A 5,968-nucleotide genomic window follows, 5' to 3' on the forward strand; every position below is an offset into this window, starting at 1 on the left:
GGGACCTCTTTTTGGGGGTGCAGAGCTGAACAGAGGAAACGTTAGAATGTCAGAACCTATGACAGGTGAGGGGAGGCAGAGGAGGGAAGGCCAACAAACACATCCACGCTCAAAGAAAAGGCTGGGTGAAAAAATATATATGTATATCTATATATAAAACCAAGTCAAAAGAAAAAGGGTTTCACACACCACAGTATCAACAAGTAAAAGGAATGCAGTAAATGCAGAGTGGCGGCAAGGAGGTCCGTAGCCTGTTGGGACAGGTCCTTGCGGCCTCACTCAGGTTCCTCTCCTGTGTTGTCTCGTGGCTGTTCACAGGTGTGGTGACTTCAACAAGAGTCTCTCATGGGAGGGGGGCAGGCTTCAATCATTGGTTTCAGGGTCTGTCTGCGCCATGTGGCATCCAGCTCAGGATCCAGCCGTCCTTTTCTTTTCGACATGTATGTACACAACTGGTTGTCCAGCTGCCCCTTGGTCAGTACAGGGCAAGAAAGCACACCTCTCCCTCGTCCACAACCTCGGCCTCTGCCTCCAAAGCCCCATCTTCCCCAACCTATCATACCCCGTCCTCTACCACCGAATCCACCCCGACTCATAGCTCCACACCCTAGGCCCCCCTTCCCACCTCAAACACCACTTCTTCTTAAGCCCATTCAGGGAGCGATGGTTCATCCACCTGGGGGCAGGTTTTGACCTTGGAGCGACATCCTGCCCCTAAGTAGGGTTCTTGTGGCATGTCCCCACATAGTCCTCCTCTGGGCAAGCCTCTCTGGATTATGGGCAGGCCTCATGCTCCGAATGCTCTCCTGGCCAGGGCCCCTGTGGGTCTGCCTAACCAGTAAGGATGTTACTCCTACCTAGGTGCTGCTTTAAGCTCTGCTTAAATTTTCATGCTGCCTGGGCAGAGGGTCTGTTCTCTGTCTGCTGGGCCAGTGTTCTCCTTCTGGCACTGGCTGGCTGCTGTCGTTGCTGCATCGAAGCTTGAATATTCCCTGGCATCGGCTGTTTCTTCTTCAGCATATTAGCAGAGTGCTCATTTAGAGACATCTTGGTGGTGCTTTTCAGCGCAGCTTTCAGAGCTGATTGCGTAGCCACCTTGAAATCCCAAGCATCAAAGGAAACAGACGCCAGCGCTTCCCCCGGCACTGCCACTATGGCTGGCTGTGGCAGGTGGGCCGGGGACTGGCAGTGGGGGCCTGGGGTAACTTGGTGGGTGCTTGGTTAGATGCCTAAGCGATAGATTGCTAGGCTGGTAGGTTGGTTGTTGCCTGTTTGTTTGGCTGTCTGCCTGCTCACCTGGTCCGCCCTTTCCTTCCTTTCATCTGTGTTACCACCACTGCCACCAACGCTGCCACATCACGCTCAATGTCCAAAACAAAAACTGAATGACCTTCTTTAAAAAAAACTGCAGTATCTCTTTTATCAGTCCTCATTCTCCTTTAGAATTCTTCCAAGTTTGTCACCATTGACCTCCCAATCCACCCTCAGTCCTTCTTGTAACCCTCCCCCCGGCTTACCTGACACAGCCTTTCCTGGTTTCCTTAGATCCTGAGAGGATCCTGTCAGGTGCCCTTTGCTCAGCCCTCTCCCCCTCCCCCAACCACTGCATTTTGGGGAGTGCCCAGGAGCCCTCTCTCATTCTTCTACTGATACATTTTCTCTTTTCAGAGGCGTCACCGTGAGGGTGACTTCTAGATCTGACTGTCTACCCCTGACTACTCTTCTGAGTTATGGTTACTGTCTGGACATCTCAACTTGGTGATCTATTCAAGTTCAAGGTGATGAACAGTGAATTTACTTTCCCTGTCTACCTCCCTCCCCTACATCCTCATCTCAATGTATGTTAGGAGGGCATGTCTCTTAGTCACCTGATCTCATAAACTTAGGGTCAACTTTGACCCTTCATGTCCTTCATCCCCTTCAAAGTGTCACCAAGTTCTGTTGTTCTTTCAAAAAAATTTAGATTTCCCTCTAGCCTTGATCCTTATCACCTCTGGGAAGAGCTTCCTCTCTGGATTCCCACTGTGGTGCCCGTTGCTGGACTAAGCACAATTTTTTCATATCATTCTCTGCTTAAAAGAAGTGACTCCTTCTAGCCTATATGGCGTCAAGTCCAGGTTCTTCCACCTGGATTCCAATGTACCATGTAAACTGACCCCATGTCTACCCTGTGCAATCCTACCCATATCTAACCATACTTCCCACACTCTCCACTACCTTCAGTAAACAGTCATATTCATAGCCTTGTTCATTTTGTTATATTAATTCACAAATCCACCGAGTCTTCATTTGTTTTTGACAAGTAGTATTTAGCAGCTACAACGAGCCAGGCCCCGGCGGCGTATTGGTGAACCAAACACACATGGTCCTGCCTTTATAAAGCTTCCCATCAAGAGCAGGAAAAGACATGAAACAAATCCATAATTAATAATGGTGTGTTGATTGCTATGAAAGAGAAGTACATGGTGCTATGAGTCAGTCTAACAGGGGACCTTGAAACAGATTTGGAGAGGCAGGCAGTCTGGGATGCTCCATTAATTTTCCTCATTAAGGCTCTTCCCAACTACTCTAGTCATATCCATTTCTGTCTCTGAGCCATAGCAGTTACAGTCAGTTCCACGTGGTTAGAGTCAATGCCACTCCATTTGGGATTCACATGTTTCCTGGTTGATGGTGTTTATTGCTCACCTCTTGAGGCCTTCCAATCTTCATTACATTTGCCAGACATTCATGGAACATCTACTCTCTTGAAGGCACTGGTCTAGGTCCCAGGGAAATCAGAGGTAGGCCCCTGCCTTCAAAGCCTTTACAGTGTGAGGTGGTAGAGGTTGGAGGTAGGGAATGTTCCAGGCATACAAACTCCAATTATAACATGCATGCCATTTTCATAGGCAGAGTGAGTAGTATGGGAACACAGAGAAGAGAGCCATTAGTTTTGACACACCCTGTGCTATAGCTTAGATAGTAACTTGCTGTCAATGTGAAACATACCTGTGTGTTTTTTGAGCCATTTTGTGAACAACAGATTCAAACACTTCTTGTGAGACTATATCAAATTATTTAAAAACAATATTTTGAGTAAAATAAATAAATAAAACTACTTTCCTCAAAAGAGGTTGAGAAGGTGTCTCCCTTTCCTTAATTTGGGAGTAGCAGTTTACCTGAATTTCTACTTTTGAAAAAGCTTTTAAAAAGTTCCTGCTACTGGTAAATATTCTATTGAATTTCCTGTGAGCATGAAAGTTAAATACCTGATTGATAGGAAACTGGCCTTCTTGGAGAGGGAGCTCACTTTGTCAAATATATAAAAAACGGGATGGTTTTCGGTGAGGTGTGAGTCACAGTCAGGGTTGCACTCCTTCTGTGAAGTGCTTCCCTCAGCTGCTTCCTATGGTCCTCCACAGAGAAATTCAGGTTGGAGACCTCTGTGAACTGAGGCTCCTGTATGAAGATCTCACAGGGAGAGAATTCCATTTCTGTGGAATTTCACAGCCTGTGCCCGTGGTCTGGCATTCATGAGACTGTGGGGGTTGGATGAGAAGAAGAATTCTCTGTGGCCTTGAAACTTTTGTTTTTGGATTGTTCCTCCATTACTTCCTCATTGTGTTAATGGCTGTCCGAGGATCCAAAATAAACCATTTTCCCATCCTGCTGAGAGACCGTAGCTCAGACATTTGATGTTTTATGGCCATGTTATTAGAACCATCCTCCTAGTTTGCACAGTAAGATTCTAGAGGGTAAACACTTGGACATATATTTTCATGTATGCCAAGCTTACACTGTGGATACACACACCTTCTGTTACCTCTTGGAACTTGGAATGAGATTTCAGGAGGTGCACCTTGGGGTAGATTCTTAGTACCAGGCTCATACCCTACTCTAGTTCCACCTGTGCCTCCCACCTCACCTGAACATCTGAGCCAAAGTAGAATAAGTAAGCAATGCTGCGGCCTACTGTGCCCTACAAGCAGCCCACCTTCCAGACATACATATACACAGCCCACCGTCCAGACACACACATACGCATACTCGTCTGTAACTCCCCGTCCCAAGCCCGCGTACACATATGTAAGGGCTTGCAAAGGCTCTCCTGAAGCACACATTTAATGTTCACATGTAGAAATCAAGTATAGGAAGAGATCAGCCAAGAACACAACTTCAGTAATGTCTGAATAGTCCTGTGCTTGCCTCTGCATTTTGCCCTCCTGGTAGTGCCACAGTTAAGTGCTCAGCTGCTAACCGAAAGGTCACCTGGATGAACCCACCCAGTGGCTCCATGGGAGAAAAACATGGCAATGTGTTTCCATAAAGATTATAGCCTAGAAAACCCTGTGGGGCAGTTCTATTCTGTAACACATGGGGTTGCTATGAGTTGGCATTGCCTCGACGGCACACAACAACAACAATCTTCCCTATAACAGAACATAGTTCTATGAGGGCCTTTTGTCATGGCTTCTATCTTTCTTTCTGTCATTGTCTTTTCTCCTTGGCAGCACTCCTTCCTGAAGAACTCAAGCGCAGCAGGGTATCCTTCATGTGGACACTACTGTGATACGTTTTCCAGAGGCCTGTGCTGTGCTTACGCTGAGTCATCCTCACTCTGCCCCTCCCCCTCTTACCCAAGGGCACTGGCAACCCCTTGGGACCATCTGGGCAGGAAAGCGCTAAGGCCTGGGCTGGGAGCCAGTCCTGAACCCCAGAGTTACTTTAGCCTAACCAGTTGCACTCACTAGTATTCATAGCTCATTATCGGCCTGAGCCGGGGATTGAGGGTGTCACATCAGATTCCACTGATCAAAGAAGAAGCTCTTCAGCCTAACACTCAGTGGCAAGTCGAATCACTCTCTGAGAATATGTAGACCATGGAACCTATGACTCTACAGGCATGCCAGACTTTAGTTTTCTATTTTAGGCAAGTCGCTGGGCATAAAAATCATTGGGTGAATTGGTACACATTTGCACAAAAACTTTTAAGTCATCGTTGTAGAATATCTGGGTCCTCACCATTGGGGTCAGGTTTTAAAAGGATGTGCAAGTACATAGAAAAAGAAGAATGAATAACCAAGGATGAATATGAAAAGGTGCTTAGGACAACAGGAGCCTAAAATGAGCGTGGCTTACAAAGATGTAAAAGATGCAAAACGGATGGACCTTTAAAGCTATGTTTAGACAGGAGAAAACGAGAATGGGAGGTAATGAGGTCCCTGCTGGAGATATCATGCATGGGTTGGGTGGTCATTTGGGGTCGACATTATAGAGTGACCTAACTCTGAGAATCTGTGATTCTACAAAACAGGTCTTGATGTTCTGTATGAGATCCCCAAGTCCCAAAACTGTAAGCTAATATTAAGGTAATTCTAGAAACTGAAAGATCAGCTACTGAAGAATTATCAGCAATTATTGCTGTCTTAGGCTGGGTTCTCTAGAGAAGCAAAACCAGTAAAGCATGTAAATATATAGAACCCATTGCCGTTGCGTCGATTCTGACTCATAGTGACCCTATGGGACAGGATGGAACTGCCTCATAGAGCTTCCAAGGAGCGCCTGGTAGATTTGAACTGCCGAGCTTTTGTTTAGCAGCTGTAGCTCTTAACTACTATGCCACCAGCGTTTCCGTAAATATATATAGACAGCGATTTATATTAAGGAAATAGCTCCTGTGGTTGTAGAGCTGGAACATGCCAAGTCCGTGGTTTGGGCTGGATGTTTCTCCTGATTCACGTAGCCTCAGGGGCTGGTGAACCCAAGATTAGCAAGTCAGACAGCAGGCCTCTGGCTCACAGGCTCTGAAGACTGACAAATCACAAGGTTGTCAGGCAAGACGGCAGGTAAGCTGCTAGCTTAAGTCCCAAGAACCAGAGGTCAGATGAATAGGAGCCAGCTGCAGGATTCAAAGTGAGCAAAAGCCCACGAGCCTTGCCAGCAAATCCACCTATATTGAAAGCAGGCCACATCCCCAAGGAAACTC

General features: G+C 46.7%; 1 pseudogene; it reads right to left on the minus strand.

The window, feature by feature from the left end:
• Window positions 1-229: 229 nt before the first annotated feature.
• Window positions 230-2,958, minus strand: LOC100675423 (chromatin target of PRMT1 protein-like; annotated as a pseudogene).
• Between the last annotated feature and the right edge of the window lie 3,010 nt (window positions 2,959-5,968).

The sequence above is a fragment of the Loxodonta africana genome, chromosome 1 (genome assembly GCF_030014295.1).
Source record: "Loxodonta africana isolate mLoxAfr1 chromosome 1, mLoxAfr1.hap2, whole genome shotgun sequence".
Taxonomy (NCBI): Eukaryota; Metazoa; Chordata; class Mammalia; order Proboscidea; family Elephantidae; genus Loxodonta; species Loxodonta africana.